At 42.3% G+C, this 18197-nt stretch overlaps 1 long non-coding RNA gene across 3 annotated transcripts in view; it reads left to right on the top strand.

Moving 5' to 3' along the window:
* LOC107129420 (uncharacterized) overlaps positions 1-10104 on the top strand; it is a 57473-nt gene extending 47369 nt beyond the window's left edge. Inside the window, exons 3-4 of one of the 3 annotated variants that reach the window (XR_010586264.2) lie at positions 5277-5349; positions 9819-10104. This is a non-coding gene — a long non-coding RNA (uncharacterized lncRNA). Of the gene's footprint in view, positions 1-5276; positions 5354-9818 lie in introns of all 3 variants that reach the window. The other 2 variants (XR_010586263.2, XR_012433486.1) reach the window with 2 other exon arrangements.
* The last annotated feature ends 8093 nt before the right edge of the window (positions 10105-18197 follow it).

Genomic DNA, 18197 nt, shown 5'->3' with positions numbered 1-18197 from the left:
TGACTCAGTTACAATATTATAACTGTTGGTCCCTGAGAAAATCAGAGTCACAGAATTTAACTTCTCAAGTTGTAAAGCATTCTCAATACTAATTTGATGCATTTTCCATAAATCAATATTGGAAACAAAAATGGGTGATTATTTGTATATTTCAAGAAGCAGAAACAATGGGAGTAAAAGAACCTTGCTGCTTCAGGAAAGCAGAATAATTTATGTCAGAGTGCTACAGGATTGAAATGGAAACATTTTAATTCCTGTGCCCTGCCCCCAAAATGTGGATGAGGATTTTCCAAAACTGATGAATTCAGCCTTTATCCAGAACTTAAATATAATGTCCCTCCCCAAGCCAAATCTTAGACGAATGTAATTAATATTCTTTTTTATTATTTATTTATTTATTTATTATTTATTTATTTCGAGACAGAGTCTCCCTCTGTCGCCCAGGCTGGGGTGCAGTGGTGTGATCTCGGCTCACTGCAAGCTCCGCCTCCCGGGTTCATGCCATTCTCCTGCCTCAGCCTCCTGAGCAGCTGGGACTACAGGCACCTGCAACCACGCCCGGCTAATTTTTTTGTATTTTTTAGTAGAGACGGGGTATCACCGTGTTAGCCAGGATGGTCTCGATCTTCTGACCTCGTGATCTCCCTGCCTCGGCCTCCCAAACTGCTGGGATTACAGGCATGAGCCACTGTGCCCCCCCCAATATTCTTTTTAAAAAAAAATCTATAGAAATTTTTGCCCCTGGGTGGCTGTTAGGGCAAGGGGTTACAGGTATTTAGAATGTCCTAAGGTGTTGTAGGTTTATTAGCAAGTAATAGATAACAAGTAGCAGAGAGAGCTCCACCTTAAAGAATACAGAGCCTCATCCCCAGCTCTACTCAACCAGTGCCCATCTCCCTTACCTGCTCTTCTTTTCCTTTTCCCCACTGTACTTATCCTCCTCTAACATACTATTATTTCTCTTGTTCTGCTTATTGTCTGTTTTCTGTCTCCTTCTCTCTGAGGACAGGGATTCTTACCTGTTTTATGCACTAACGTATTGTGAGTGCCCAATGCCATGTCTGGCACATGACGAGGCACTCTGTCAATATTTGTTGAGCTCAATTTAATCAACTCTCATCCCTGAAAAGAGCAGGGTTCTGATGAGGTGGGAGTCCTTCTGCTTAATGATGTCATGCAGGACCTAGCTCTTTATAACTCTACTTCTTTTTATTTTTATTTTTATGTTGGCTCTATCCTAAATCAGGCACCTTCTGTGATTCCTAGATGACTCTTGCTCCTTTTTCAAACACACCAAGAGGGACAGAGGGACTTTGTCTTGTATTCCAAAGCAGAGATCCTGAGACTCACGCTGAACAAATGGGCTTAGGTCACAGTCACTCTGGCTGGGGGGGATAGAATGTGCTGATGGCTTAGCCCAGGCCACGTGTTCCCTTCTTGCCACTCAGATGGAATTAGCCTCTCAGGTATCGTGTGGATCCCCAAACAAAAATCGAGGGGCTGCTGGACAGGGAAACATGGAGAATGGATGCCCACACTACTCGACAAGCAAGAACAGGTTAATCAGTTAAAAGTTTACCATTACAGGCTGGGCGCAGTGGCTCACGCCTGTAATCCCAGCACTTTGGGACGCTGAGGCAGATGGATCACCTGAGGTCTGGAGTTCGAGACCAGCTGACCAACATGGTGAAACCCCATCTCTACTAAAAATAAAAATATTAGCTGAGTGTGGTGGTGGGCGCCTCTAATCCCAGCTACTTGGGAGGCTGAGGTAGGAGAATCGCTTGAACCCAGGAGGCAGAGGCTGCAGTGAGCCAATATCACACCATTGCACTCCAGCCTGGGCAAAAAAGAGCAAAACTCCTTCTCAAAAAAAAAAAAAAAAAAAAAAAGGAAAAATTTACCATTACAATAAACAGAATTTGAAAACTCCTTTCCCCACTCTACCTAGTTTATGTGACTAGAGATGAGGTTAGACTCAGTTTAGGAGGCTAGACTGAGTTAATATTCTTCATGGGATGAATTTGAGATTTCCCAAGAGTGGGAGGAATCTCCTAAGAGAATTCAGGAAAGAGCAACCAAACAAGATGCTGACCTTAAGAATCAAGAGATTGTTGCCTCTTCACTCTTCCTGTGGATATAACTTACCAGAGTTTACTTGCTGGGTACACCAGACACTGCTCCTCTTCATTTCCAGGGATTTATTGTCCCAGTTAAGCGGCTGTGTAGAGAGGCTGTGAGTTGCAGTCAGTGGCCAGGAACGCAGGCGCTTCCCCAAGCTGCTCCTGCCAAAGTGGAGATCGTCCCCTAGAGAGGCCCATTGTGATAACTGGCTCCTCTCCATGCCCTTCCCCATCCCTGTATTACTAACCCAGTGCTCACCCCCAAGTGGAATACTGTTTAATTTGGCCATCCATCATTCTATAACGCAGGGAATGGATTGCTCCAGGTAGGTCCTGGGATGTGGTGCGGTTTCCTGGGTTATGCATGAAGTTGACCTTTCTGCCAGAGAGGGTAATTCCATCCCCAGGATCTTAGGCTCCTTTCTTCTTCTCAGCCTAAAGGAAGCACTCTCGTTTTCTAATACCTCAGCCTAAGAAAGTAACAGAAGTGATCATTATTTTCATGACCACAGCTGGCTCCCCAGAACAGTGTTGTTCCTTTGGAGCAGTATTAATTAATCAGCCATGACACCCTCTGAGGATGAAATCTGACCGCCTATCCATGCATGATCTAGGAAGGCCCTGCTTGCTTTGCCAACTCCATTTCTCTCCCATTCCTCCCCCCCCCCTTTTTTCTTTCCATTTCAGTCACACTGGTCTTTAAGTTGCTAAAATAATCCAAAGTCTTTTCTTCCTTAGGGTCTGAGACTGCCCGGATTCAAATTCCACCTTCACCACTTAGTAGCTGTGTGACAAGGGCAAGTTACTTAACCCTTCTGTGCTTCATCTTATACCTCTGTTACATCTTATACCTCTGTTAAGCAGGGTTAACAGTAGTTCCTACATAGGGTTGTGTTAGGATTAAAGAATAGAACATATGTAAAGTTCTTAGAATGTTACTGGTTCATAGTAATGTCTGAAAATATTAACTCCTCCTCCTCTTTGTACCATCCCTATCCTCCCCAACAAATCTCTTCTAAAAACCCCTCCCCTCCCTTTTTCCAAGTCTGGATTTCTGATATGTCCTATTAATAGTTATTATATAAACTGTCATAACCTTGGAGACCTTTTCTGACCCTCTGATCGAAAGTAGCTCCTTTGTAATTTTCTCTCACACCTCTGCCTGTTTCCTTCATAGCACTTATCTCAATTTGTGGTTGTATATTTATTTGCTTTTATTTCTTGGTCATCATCTTTCTCCATGACTAGGCTAAAAATGTCATGGTCAGAGTCCTTGGCGGTTTCACTCATCCCTGTGCACGTTGTATGCATCTACACAGAGCAGGCAAACAATACATATTTAGGAATGAAAGCCTACCTCCTCTGAGCAGTCAGCAGCCTACAAAGGGAATCTGAAATTCTTAATCCAAACTCTGTAATATGCTGGAGCAGAAGTCACATTGCTGGGCATCAGTGCTGGGTGTCCTCATTGTGGTTGACATGACGGGGTGGGGAAGGAAGCACTCCTCCTACTTAAAAGAAAACGCCAAGTCAGTTGGACATCTCAGCTTTCCTGAGCCTCAGCTGTGGAAGTTCATGGAAGGGGCAAACAGGAGACTCTGCTGGCCAGCCAGTGGACAGATGAAGCCATGGGCCAGCTTAGAGGAGGGATGTCATTCAGCAGTACCTGTGAGACAACTTGTAGGGACCTCAAGAAATATTTGAAAGATACCTTACAGGGTACAAAAGGTCCACCATCCCCAGGCTATGGAAAAAACCAGGGAAATTTGAGTTGGGGTTGTTCCTGTTATCTGTACAGTCTGGTAAGGCCAGGGGAAACTTGAATGACAGTATTCATTCTATCATGGCCAGGACTCAACCCTGTGCACAGAGTTGACAGAGAGAAATATTCCAGTGAAGGCCCCTACCAGTCACTGGGGGAGAAAGAACAGTTATCAGTACTCCCATATCATTACCTGTGCGGCCTCCACCAGAGGCTTTGACCTTAACAGGCTGCAGGTTGTATTGGTGGGGAAAATTAATCATTTTCTTCTTCTTCTTTTTTTTTTTTTTGAGATGGAGTCTCGCTCTGTTGCCCAGGCTGGAGTCTAGTGGCGTGATCTCGGCTCACTGCAAGCTCTGCCTCCTGGGTTCACGCCATTTTCCTGCCTCAGCCTCCCGAGTAGCTGGGACTACAGGTGCCCGCCACCTCACCCAGCTAATTTTTTGTATTTTTATTAGAGATGGGGTTTTACCGTGTTAGCCAGGATGATCTCGATCTCCTGACCTCGTGATCCGCCCACCTTGGCCTCCCAAAGTGCTGGGATTACAGGCGTGAGCCACTGCGCCCAGCCTAAATGAATCATTTTCTATCATACTGAACCTTTAAATAAGTCACACTTCCAGCACTAGCCAATAGTAAAGGATATTAAATATGTTTCTATTATCTGAACAGGGAGGAAAGGGGTCTTTTGAGAAGCATATTTAGTGCACCGGGAAATTGTTCATACCAATACTTTTAATGCAGAGGGCATCAACCTGAGAGTCAGGAAGTCACACCTGCATCTTTCTTATCCCTTAATTTGTTCCATTTTAAAAATGAATAGCAGAAGTTTATAAAACAAAATGTAAACAACCTTCTCTTTCTCCCACTGCTCTTCTAGTCCGATTCCTTACAGGTAGTCACTATTAAAACAGGCCTGCAGCTGGGCGTGGTGGCTCACGCCTATAATCCTAGCACTTTGGGAGGCCAAGGTGAGTGGATCACCTGAGGTCAGGAATTCAAGACCAGCCTGGACAATATGGTGAAACCCCTAAAAATATAAAAATTAGCCGAGTTTGGTGGCACACGCCTGTGGTCCCAGCTACTTGAGGCGGGGCGGGTGGGGGGAGGGAGCCAAGGCACAAGAATTCTTTGAACCCTGGAGGTGGAGGTTGCAGTGAACCGAGACTGCGCCATTGCACTCCAGCCTGGGTGACAGAGCGAGACTCTGTGTCAAAACAAAAACAAAAACAAAAACAAAAACAGGCCTGCAGGCATTCTTTCCCACTGTCTATGTACATTCATGTATACGTACCTCCAGCCCCTACCCATGCATGCATAAAAATTCTTTTAAAGAGATTATATTATGAACACCTTTTGCTGATACAAGGATTGCCTTACCTCCTTCTCAGGTCTGCAGTGTCTCCACGTTCAGAGATTGCGCTTTATTTGATCATCTTTTTATTGAAAGCCATTCTCTTTTTGGTAGGTAAGTTGCTTCCATTATTTCTTGTCTACAAACTGCTACCTTGAGTGTCCTTGTACATACATCTGTAGACTACATTTCTCCATGTGTATTTACTGGGTCAAAGTCATATGCATTGAGAATTCCAGCAGCTGGATTTAGATTGCACTTCTGCTTGGAAGTGTTAACATGGGCATCCTAACTCGTTTGAATTAAGTTTAGACCAGCTAATCTTCAAAGTCCCTTCTTGCTCTAACGTGGGTTTCTGTTTGTTTGTTTGTTTGTTTTTTATTTGTTTGTTTGTTTGTTTTGATGGAGTCTTGCTCTGTCACCAGACTGGAGTGCAGTGGCACGATCTCGGCTCACTGCAACCTCTGTCTCCAGGTTCAAGCGATTCCCCTGCCTCGGCCTCCCAACTAGCTGGGACTACAGGCACGTACCACCATGCCCTGCTAATTTTTTTTTTTTTTTGTATTTTAGTAGAGATGGGGTTTCACCATGTTGGCCAGGATGGTCTTGATCTTCTGACCTCGTGATCTGCCCATCTCAGCCTCCCAAAGTGCTGGGATTATGGGCATGAGCTACCACACCCGGCCTGCTCCAACGAGTTTTAAGATTTCCAGCCTCCTCTAGGTGCTGGCTGCTTGAGGCTGATTTTTATACTGGGTTTTAGAAATGATTCTCTACCTAGAAGAGAGACAGAGAGAAGAAGTATTAAAAGCAAATGAGCAAATGCAGCTGAAAATTGACATGTAATTCATGGGAATTGGATGGAATTGAGCCAAGGTGCATGAAATACACTTCATATTGTGAAAGGATAGATCTAAAAGTGATGTGTTTGCCAAGAGCAGTCCACATTGATATTTCATCTCAAACAGTGTCTTGATATTTAGAGATGAGCGTTCTCAGTACTTAATGGAGGGCAGTATACCAGGGTTGGCGCTAACCCAACCCATAACCTTTGAGCCATAGTCCCTGTAACTGTGTCATCAGCTGGTTTCATAAGAGAACATGCCTAAACCTGCCCAATCCTTGGCTGGGGATGCTTTCAGGAAAATCCAGGGTGCTGTTGAAGTTTTGTAGGTGACTCAGGTAGTGGAATTCTGCTTTTGAGTCAAGACAGAATTTTAGCTTTGCCTGGTTGGGGGTTTAGTCACTGGAGCTAGCCCTCTAAGGTCATATTGAAGTAGGCAGAAAAATTGTCTACGGAATATGTTACCTTGAAAGATGATTTCATTTAATTGAAAGATTCACGAGATTTTTCCTTATGATTCCACATTGATTTTAGTTGATGATGTTATTATTCCCCTCCTTTCTAGGAATAATAGGTTCAGCCTTAGAGAATGACCATCATATTTCCATCGTAATCCAGAAACAACTATGATGTCCAAACCCTATGACATTGGCTTCCTAAATGAAAGCCAATGGAGAATCTTGGAGCAATTCATTCTAAATAATTGGTGAAGCTTTTTCTTAATAAAAATACAGAGCTTTCCAATTTAATTCAATAGTACTAGGTACCCACTCCACATTACTGAGATTTTTAAACTGTTATAAAATGAACATTTGGAGAGCACCCATATATCATTAGGCCTTAGGAGAAGAAAAAAAAAAAAACCCTGAAATCTTCTATTTAAAGAAGACATGTAAACATACCTACGAGTGCAGATCCAATTTCTCCAAAACAGTATGCCAAGAATAACTTCATTGAATGTTGTAAAGATACAACCTTAATCAATACATATCCTTTTTTATTTGGGGCTTAAAACTGCTGATCTAAAATGTTAATGGATACGTTTATTTCTCCAGCACAAATCCATAATATCACCAATCCAGAAAGACTGGCATAAAGAAGTTGGCTATACACATGCTATTTATTATTCAGCTAATAGATGTCTGTGTCCTGTTTAGAATCCCCAAATGATTTGTAAATTATTACATGGAGTTTAGATTATTATTTCTACGTTTAGCCACCTTTTTATCCAAATACTGATTACTTTATTAGCATATTAAGTGTAAATGTGTTAAGCCTGCTTGGGCCAAATAGTGAAACACTGTCCCAAAAAAGAAAAAATAAATAATAACTAAAAACAGGCTAGGCATGGTGGCTCATGCCTATTATCCCAGCACTTTGGGAGGCTGAGGTGGGAGGATCACTTGAGTCCGGAAGTTCAAGGCTGCAGTGAGCTATGATTGCGCCACTGCATGCCAGCCTGGGCAACAGAGCAAGACCCTGTCTCTAAATAATAATAATAATAATCATAACGATAAAAACAAAAACCCAGAAATATCAGATGAGACAGGCTAGTGTTACTGTTCCTTTATCCTCTTTTAATGAGGATTAATTTAAGCCCCCACGTAGCAAAATAATATACAAGATATTTGCAGAAGGCAAACATTGACCTCCAGACTCCTCTAACTTTCTAGACGTTGTTTATTCTTGAGCCTCCAACTTCCCCATTATTTTGCTCCAATGACTTCCCCAATCCACGAAGTTTCCTTATTTGTATTTTAAACTCATCCTCTCTACCCTCATAGCTCCTTTCCTGTAATTCTGAAATTCCTTTTAAACTCTACTTGCATCATTTTGATTCCAGAATACGTACGCACTCGTTCACAACCATTTGCCTTACAAAAGACATCCCTGAAATGTGGCCCAAAGGAAGAAGCCCCTTGACGAAGGGGGTTGCCCAGATAAATGATTCATTGCCTAAAGTGATGGACTTTTTACAATGTCATTTTTATTTTGGAATGTAGGAAACTGGTTTCGCTGTCTTTTGAAGCATCATCACAGAGGCATAAACTGAGGAGCAAAGCTTGTAACTGAGAGGTTTTAAATGAAAAGGGTAAGGGAAACAAATAATATCCCACCAGGAGAGAGGTCTGATAGCTCAAGTGTCTCCTTTCCTCTCCTGGTCGCCTCACACGCAGAGGCAGTCTTACTAAACGTGCTGTGCAGCAGCGACGTGACTCACAGTCAGCTAACAGAGCAGGAAGTCACCTGACGACAGATGGGAAAGTCCAGAGTAGATTGAACGTACTTTTTAAGAAAAGGAAATAAAGAAGGCAATTTGTAGGGCTGTCACAAGGTTAGAAACCCCGATTATATTTGATAGTTCGGTGCAAGGCACTAGCCTGGGAATGCATTAATCTGTATATCAAGTAATTACTACCATATTTGCAAGCTGAGTAAGTAGGTTTCAGTCATTAAATAAAGAACAGCATTCTTGATTGGAAGGATGAAATTATGCAATCTTCACTGGATTGGGTTAAATAACAAATTAATATCTGGGGTCTTGGCAGGGACGGTCATATGCCAAACTGTGAAGCAGAACATTGTCTTTGTCAGTGTGGTTGTCTGTTTGGGGAGTTCTTCTCTTGTCCCAGGGGTTTAGGGAGAGAAATTGAAGTGTTTTAGTTAATCAATAAAACCAGAAATATATGAGGACTTGTTGTCTGCCAAGTCTTCTGCAAGGGAGTGTGGGGCAAATGGACAGGAAAAGATCCTTGAGGAGCTCTATCTAGTTGGGGGCAACAAGATGTAAGCATCTGGAAAGGTAAGTAACAGTGTAAGAGTTGTTTCAAAGAAGAACATGATGGATTACAAAATAGCAATGTCAATAAGATGTGTTGTGGGCATTCAGAGAAAGGCGAGGTTAGTGTGGGCAAGGTGGATAAGGGAAGTTTTTGGGCAAACAGTGGATCTAGAGCTATGCTACACTTTTAAATCAGAAAGAATCTATAGGTAAGTAGCAAAGTCCAAATCAGTTATCCTAGGAATGGCAGCAGCCAAGCAGATATTTGAATGGGCTGGTGGTGCAAGTCCACAAGTCTAAAGATCTGGGTTAATCTTTATTGAGACAGACTGTTGAACAAAGGTGCCTCAATTTCCTCATCTGTAAAATGGGTGCAAAAAATGTCCAACCTGCCATCCAGGTTAAAGAATTCTGTAAATCTCAGTGTAAACTATAACTCATGTAATAACCTTAAGCTATTATTAATGGTAATGTATGATGATATTAGGAATATAGTTTTGCATATAGAGATACTGCTCGACTTTAAGGACTAAAATGGTAATTTGAACAACCATACATAGGTTATGAGGAAGAGTTTGAGGTAGGGGTGCTAACTATAAATATCAAATTGCAACATGTAGGTGACCAATGAGCACTTTCATCAGCTTGCTCTGGGGTCTTGCTAGAAGCAGGATGAGGACATTTGTTTTTCAATATTATAACTAATAAAGGTATTTTTTCTTTCTTTCTTTCTTTCTTTCTTTCTTTCTTTCTTTCTCTTTTTCTTTCTTTCTTTCCCACTATCTCTCTCCTTCCTTCCTTCCCTCCCTCCTTCCTTCCTTCCTTCCTTCCTTCCTTCCTTCCTTCCTTCCTTCCTTCCTTCCTTTCTCCCTTTCTCTCTCTCTCTTTCTCTCTTCCTCTCTCTCTCTTTCTTTCTCTTTCCTTCTTTCTATCTTTTTTTTTTTTTTTCCCAGAGTCTCACCCTATCTCCCAGGCTGGAGCACAATGGCGCGATCTCAGCTCACTGCAACCTCTGTCTTCTGGGTTCAAGAGATTCTCCTGCCTCAGCCTCCCGAGTAGCTGGGATTACAGGCGCATGCCACCATACCCAGCTAATTTTTTGGCATCTTTAGTAGAGACGGGGTTTAGCATGTTGGCCAGGTTGCAGGTATAATCTTTCTAAGGATCATTTTGTTTTCTCTGGCTGTGAAGATCGTTTGCTTTCAGTGTCCTACATGAACATTACATGTTTAATCTGAACTTACAGAGCCTGCCCATTGCATGGTATATGGTAAGAGCCTAGCATTGAATGGGGAGCCCATAATAAAGAGCCCATATATTGAATGGGAACTTTTTCTAGATTTAAGACACAATCTGGTAATCATTGCTTTTAATTTCTGAAGTGGGAAGCATTTTTTCCTCTTAACATATTGATAGGAAAATAATTCATGTATTTGTAGTGGGGTCAAAATTCACACATATGAATCACATGTGCACAAATAAAAAATAAGGAAATGCATCTTTATTTTCCTTCACTGAGCTCATCTTGTGCAGTGCCCCTGTTTGCATTGACAACAGGGTTTTGACAATTTCCGTTCTTGACTTTTTTTTTTGACAATTTCCATTCTTTCCGGGCTAAAATGGTTCTTTGGGGGTAAATATTCAGTCCATTGAAAGTTGAAACCCTCTTCCAGGGCAATTTCTCCTCTCCCAAGAGTTCTTCTCTCTCTCCTTCTATTCCTAGATGAGAGAATTGTGGGCTGGCAGAGGGAGGAGGGCCTCTGACCCTGTGTTGCCCTCTGCAGAGTCATGGCTTCTACTGAGGAGCCTGCTCTCTCAGCTCTGCTGTTCACAAAGGAGTGATTAACCCCATGCACCTCAGGTGCCAAGCTGGGGTTCCTGGCTGATGTCAGGGGCCTGCTTACACTGTACGTGTAGGCCTGGACTCTGGACTCTGACCCCATCTAGTCAGATGGCCCTACTTGCACCTACATCCTCCCTCCTGCCCCCACCCCATCCTCCTGTTGCTGTCTTATTTCTATATTGTACCACGTGAGACTGTGGGAGCTGCCCCAGGCTGGTTCTCCAGTTCTAGATGACTGGAAATCTGTGAAAGACTGGCTGTTTTCCTGGCTTACACTGTGCTCACAGATTATCCCCCAACCTCTCTGACTGCCCTATGAGGTCTGGCCCTGGCCTGTCTTCCTCCCTTTAATTTGGCTCCTTTCTACAGCCCAGGAAGGCTGCCATGGGGCTGTGGTGGGGGAACCCTTCTGTGGCCAGTGCTGCCCATCCCTACCCTTTGATGGGGCCCCAGCATTCAGCTCCTCAGACCACATAAGTGTCTTTTTAAATCATTTTTTTTTTCTGAGTAAAGCATGGCCTCTGCAGAACAGAGGTGTTTGCTTGCAGACTTTTGTCTACCTGCAATTTTCTAAGATCCACTTTCACACAAAGAATAGTAATGGCTCTCATTTTCACTGGATTCTGCCCATTAGTTCAATAGGTAGCGACATATAAGACAATTAGGGAAAAGGAATCACCAGAAACAAATAAATATTGACCTAATGTCTCAAAAATGTTATTCTTGTTACAAATGTTTAAAGCATTTTGGTAGCTGTGACACATTTGTGAAGTGGGCGATGGTGACATCAATTCCTTGGTTGAGAGGGGCTTGATCATTCATTCTACAACTCCCATGTTCCCAGGTTATGAGTCATTCACAAAATATTTATTGAGCAGCTATTTCATTCCAAACATGGGAGAAATAAAACCACGTTTCAATATCCTTGCATGTCTTTACATGTTACTAAACATGCTTCAGGTAAACCTCCCTGTATAAAGATTAATGGGACAGGGGTACGGGTAGACTTTTAGGAGCCCCAAGCAGTGCAAGAGCCTGGGAAGAAAGTGAAGTAGAACCTTGGAAGAGCAGTGCACCACAGTTTGAAGCAAGTGATGAACAGTCTAGAAACAAGAGAAAAAGGGCTTTTCACCTGCAGGGACCAAAACCGAACCCAGGAGGCTCTGGGGGAGCAACTGGATGGAAAGGGCAAGTCCCAGAGGTCCATCCTGGAAGGAAGGGTCAAACCAGGGCAAGGAGGGAACTCCCATACCTTGATGAAGTGCCAACCTTACCTACCTTGAATCAGATGATTTTGTTGGTAACCAGTCCAATTTACAAAAGTATGTTTTTCTGCTGACTTCTTAGACTCTTACTGCTTTGCTTCTCACCCTGCCCCTTGCTTTTATTTTTTACTTCCTTTGTTTTCTAGAACTGGTGAATATTCAGGGAGATTTGAATGGAGACTTAGAAAGTCTGAGCAATTTAGAGTTGGGATTCAACGTCTTTGTACACTGTTATCCTTTCTACTTGGATAGCCCATTGCAAGCAGTTCTAACAAAAACCATGCACATGTGATATGATGTCTATACATTTTCCTGCTTAGATACAGCAATGCTTCACCAGCCCGTTGAGAACTACTCACTGATTTTCTAGCAGCACTGCATTAGTAAACAGGACTAATAATTTCATTCTGGCAATGTGAACCAGGTGCTAAACTTCAGTTGTTTTACTCACAATGGACTAATATGGGGGAAGATATTTTTAAAATTTGTGGTTTGAAAGTCTTTGTCACTTAATTGCAAGGAATTAATCATAGGCCTATTAGTCTGTTCTTGCATTGCTATAAAGAAATAACTGAGACTGGGTAACTTACAAGGAAAAGAGATTTAGTTGTTTCACAGTTCTGAGGTTGTACAGGAAGCATAGCAGCCTCTGCTTCTGGGGAGGCCTCAGGAAGCTTCTAATCATGGTGGAAGGCAAAGGGGGAGTAAGACATCTCACACGGCCAGAGCAGAAGGAAGAGAGAGAGAGGCAGCTGCTACACACTTTTAAACAACCAGATCTCATGATAACACATGATCACAAGAATAACGCTGAGGAGATGGTGCTAAACCATTTATGAAGGATCCATCCCCATGTTGCAATCACCTCCCACGAGGCCTCACCTCCAACATTGGGGATTACAGTTTGACATGAGATTTGGGCAGGGATACAGATCTAAACCTTATGACCTGCCTTGTCCACTACAGTAGCTGCTGGCCTTGTATGGCTATTTAAATTTAATTTAATTAAAATTAAATTAAGTTAAAAATTTAGTTCTTCAGTCACCTAGTCACATTTTAAGTGCTCAATAATCACTTGTGGCCAGTGACACTTTATTATGTTGGGCACACAGTATCGGGTGGTAGGGGTATAGAGAATTTATATCATCATGGAAAATTGTATTGAATAATACTAGTGCAGATATTTGTGCAAAAGTACAGCTAGAGGAAGCAGTGGTTTGGGATACTTTTGTTGTTTTTGCACAGGTGCCTTGGTTCCTAGTCCACTCCTCTTTCCCTTACACTGCACTATCTCCTAACAGTTGAGGAGAAGATAAATGATGAATGATAGGTTAACTGCCTCCGAGTAAACACCAAAGAAGCTCTTTCCACTAAATAATTTTCAAACCTAAATAGACCAAAATTATTCCAGAAAGGCACTTTAACTGTGCTTGCACCAAATGATGGTATCAATAGTTTTGCACAGTCGGTTTATGCCACTGAGTGTTTTCTCCAAGATGAGGTTTGGTTACAAAGATGCTTTAGGATCATTCTTTTAGAAGAAGTGTGTCATTGTGACAAAAATGTAGGTACAAATAATACAATGAAAATGATGAGAAAATGGCAAAGGTTGCAGGACAAACTGGATACATTGTTGGACAGTGGGAAATATTCTGAAGCACAAAGAATGAATTATGCAACCAGTGAAAAGTAATACATTCATACACTGCTCAACAATCAATAATAGAAGGAATAAAAAACTGATGAAATCGGGAAAAATATATCATATATCTTGTGTGTGTGTGTGTGTGTGTGTATCAAATGTATATATATAGAGTTGGGTCAATTGTAACAAATGTGGGTGTCAGCCCTACTCTTGAGTACATGCTTGAGGTCCAGACCATTTCCCCCACTAAGATATAGCAGATCAGGCAATAAATGAAAGATTTTACAGCGACTTCCTGGAGGACCATATCACGATAACCATCCAGACCCTTGCTAGACTGGCCTTCTGCCAAGGGAAAGGAAAGCAGGAGATTCCTGAAGGCCAAAGAACACCCTCCAGGAACTGGACTTTTGAGAAGCAGAGAGGTCAGGTCAGCCTATCCTCATATTATTCAGTGATGTCAGCATCAATTCACCAGGGATTTTTCCAAGGTTACAAGCTTCCTATGATCCCCGTCTTGGAGACCTTGAAGGCAGCCTTTGACCTTGGCAGCCACGTAGTGGTGGAAAGTATTGGAGGGATCAGTGTCAAGGCTTTGCGTTTGGCTTGTGGTAGCAAAAATAAAATAGGACCCGCCAGGTCTCCCAGTCAACGCAGGTAGCCTACAGTTAATTTAGGAGAAGTCTAGAGTGCAGGTTTAAAAGTCTAAAGTTAAGCACGGAAAAATGTGGCTAAGGTTTCCATAAATGTAATGCCTGTTGGGATTTACATAACATCAAAAGGTACTTGCTAAGGGACTTCATAGAACATTGGAAAAACCATCAATGACAGGTGGTTTTCCTCAGCAGGTTTTTATTGTAATTGAAGTTGCTTTATTTCAGAAAGAAGATGCCTGATGCAACTGCAACATATCCAAGTAAAGAGAAAATGTATGTCAATTTTCAAAGCATGAAAGAAATCATTCCTGCTTCTGTCTGGTAGGAATACATCAAGGAGTAATACAACATTTAACACTTTTGGTCTCCTTTTACTTATAAACAAAAGGATTGATGAATAAACTTTGAAAACCAAATCTGTTTTTGAGTAAAAGAGCTCCTAGATTAGAAAATTTTGCAAATGCTTTTTCACTTCAAATATAAAGCTGGTCTCTCACAGAGGTGACCTAACTTGAGAGAAGAGAGACTGGATCTTACCATTCTTTGTTTTCCTAAAGTGTTAGCGAGATAGCACGTCTTTGATATGTGCTTATTATTTGCTGACTGTGTGAAAGGAATAGTCCTTTATACAACTTGGAAGGAAAGAGCCCAGAACAAAAACAGTACGGTTCTGACATATTTGAAGTACAGGATGTTCAGGCAAGGGAGTGAAAGTACATTAGGTTTGTTTTCAATTCATAAATCTTCTAGTTCCACAAGATAATTCTGTATGTTTTGGTTAGTTTCAGAAAGATACAAATGCTTGAATATGGGCAGCATATAATCTTTTGGGGGGGAAAAAAAACCAAACCTTTTATTTGATTGTTCCCAGGCTTTCAGTTGAGAATTTTCCAGAGTGAAGTCACCTTCTTGCTGTGGTCTGCAGCTGTAGAAAGTCTGAAGTTAGAGTCTTTGACCAAACTCATTATTTTTTCCCCCAATGATCCTTTAGAGGATTTAACAAAACTTGAAATTTCACTAAAGAATAAAGGGAAATACAGTACAAGCTAGAGTAGCCCAAATCTTTGTTAAAGAGAAATTATTTTTATTGTGATTAACTCTTCTCAGACACTTAACTTTTCCAATCCAACCAGAAAGAAAGGATGGGAAGAAAGAGTCATGAGGCCACTGCTAACCCAACATTTTTCTTCTTGTTTCTGAAAAAGCAAGATTTAGGAGGCTGCGGCCTCAGTTACCAGGCCATTGGCTTCTACCCACTGTGTGAAAGTCAAAGCCTTTCTCCCATTTATAGGTCCTCTTCTCTTTCTTCCTGTCTCTCTGCCAAGCAAGTGGTGTGTGTGTGTGTGTGTGTGTGTGTCCACTAAAGGACTGGTTCTCAGCTTGTGGTGATTTTGTCCCTTTTCCCTCAAAATCTATGACAATGTTTGGACACATGTTTGATTGTCACATCTTGGTACCTTACTGGTTTCTCATGGGTAAAGGCCAAGGATGCTGCTAAACATCCTACAAATGCACAAGTTAACCCACACCACAACAAATTACATGGCTCCAAATCCTGATCTAAAAGATTAGGTATGGAGGCCTCACTGGTCATTGATAGGTGTATGGGGAAGCTTCAGGTAAAGAATAGGTGATACTCCAAACTGTTTCTGGTAAAACTGTAAGATTTACGAGGTGAGTAGGCACATGGACTTTAGAACTGGAACCAGAGACCTGGGTTCACAGTGTAAATTCTGCCACTCAGTAGCAAGGTGTCATTGACAAGTTACTTAACTTCTCTGCACTTATTAGGGAAATATAATTTTAAAAAAATCTCCTCCTGTATTAGTCCATTTTCATGCTGTTATTAAAGACATACCTGAGACTGGGAAATTTACAAAGATAAGAGGTTTAATGGACAACTCACAGCTTCACGTGGCTGGGGAGGCCTCACAATCATGGTGGAAAGGAAGGAGGAGCAAGTCACATGTTGTGTGAATGGCAGCAGGCAAAGAGAGCTTGTGCAGATAAACTCCCGTTTTTAAAACCATTGGATCTTGTGATTCATTCACTATCACGAGAACAGCACGGGAAAGACCCGCACCCATGATTCAATCATCTCCTACCAGGTCCCTCCCACAACACATGGGAATTATTGGAGCTACAAGACGAGATTTGGGTGGGCACACAGAGCCAAACCATATCACCTCCAAATCCACAAAACCTCTTTACAAAGGTAGGAAAGTAGAAAACAACTTCTCTACTGAGTCAGCATTAAACCAGAATGCAGCAGGGACAGTGGCTCATACCTGTAATCCTAGCACTTTGGGAGGCCAAGGCGAGTGGATCTTCTGAGGTCAGGAGTTCGAGACCAGCCTGGCCAACATTGTGAAACCTCGTTTCTACTAAAAATGCAAAAATTAGCCAGGCATTGGGATGGCCACCTGTAATCCCAGCTACTCAGGAGGCTGCAACAGGAGAATCGCTTGACCCCAGGAGGCAGAGGTTGCAATGAGCCGAGATCGTGCCACTGCACTCCAGCCTAGGTGACATAGTAAGACTGTCTCAAAGAAAACCCAAAAAACAAAAAACTAGAATGTGATGTATATCACAGACAGGCAACCTGCTAAAGGCATTATAAAGAAAGAAATTTCATTCTTTTATATAGCTAAGTGGATCCAACCCATTACCTTGGATAGGTTTTGCAATTAAGGGTTAGGTCACAGGTAGGCCTATCTCTTCCCAGGACACAGGGAGACTGGCTGTTATCTTCCTTGATTATAGTTCAAAGAGACGGCTCTTAGACACTTCAGGAAACATTCCTGAGTATTGACACTGGCCAGAGGTTTAGTTAGCCATTAACAAGGTTTATATACATTTGACAAGGACAGAGAAAGAAACTCTGAAGAAAAGGAAAGGGTGGGATGCTCCTTACCTTATTTTTAACAGGGGGAATTAAGCCTTATTTCTAATTTTGCATATGTCCTTATATCCCTCAAGTGATTTGCCTATAAAAACAGGGTAATGGCTGGGTGCGGTGGCTCACGTCTGTAATCCCAGCACTTTGGGAGGCCAAGGCAGGTGGATCACCTGAGGTCAGGAATTCAAGACCAGCCTAGCCAACATGGCGAAACCCCATCTCTACCAAAAATACAAAAAATATTAGCCAGTCTTGGTGGCGGGTGCCTGTAATCCCAGTTGCTTGGGAGTCTGAGGCAGGTGAATCGCTTGAACCAGGGAGGCAGAGGTTGCAGTGAGCCGAGATTGTGCCATTGCACTCCAGCCTGGGTAACAAGAGCGAAACTCCATCTCCAAAACAAACAAACCAACAAACCAACAAAAACAAAGAACAACAACAACAACAACAACAAAAAACAGGATGATAATAGTCCCTATTTCTTAGAGCTGTTGTAAAGATTAAAGATTATATGAGTTAACCTGTGTATAGGGCTTAGACCAGTGTTTGGCACTCAATAAATATTTGCTATTAATATGCTGCTTTAAGGCAAGCCCTGGTGATAGCCAGGGTTTTAAGATGTCCCCATGATTCCTGTCCTTGGCATATAAGCCTTGTATAATTCCTTCCCCTCTAGTGTAGGCAGAAGCTGTGAAGATGAAGAGATATTATTTTATGATGAGGTTACTCATCAGTTGACTTCGAGCTCATAAAAGGGAGATTATCCATAAAGCCCGAGTGAGACAGGGCTCATGGAGGAGGCCACATGCCCAGGAACTGCCGGACAGCCTCTAAGACCTGAAACCACCCCAGGTGCACGGTCAGTGAAAGAACTGGAGCCTCAGTTTTACAATCACAAGGAACTGAATTCTGCTGATCTCCAGAAAGGAATGCAGCCTGGCCAACACCTTTATTTCAGTTTAGTGAGAACCTGAGCAGAAGCTCCAGCACATCTGGGCCTAGACTTTGACCTCCAGAAACCTCGGAG

The sequence above is a fragment of the Macaca fascicularis genome, chromosome 4, assembly GCF_037993035.2.
Source record: "Macaca fascicularis isolate 582-1 chromosome 4, T2T-MFA8v1.1".
NCBI lineage: Eukaryota > Metazoa > Chordata > Mammalia > Primates > Cercopithecidae > Macaca > Macaca fascicularis.
This window is presented reverse-complemented; position numbering and strand designations above follow the sequence as displayed.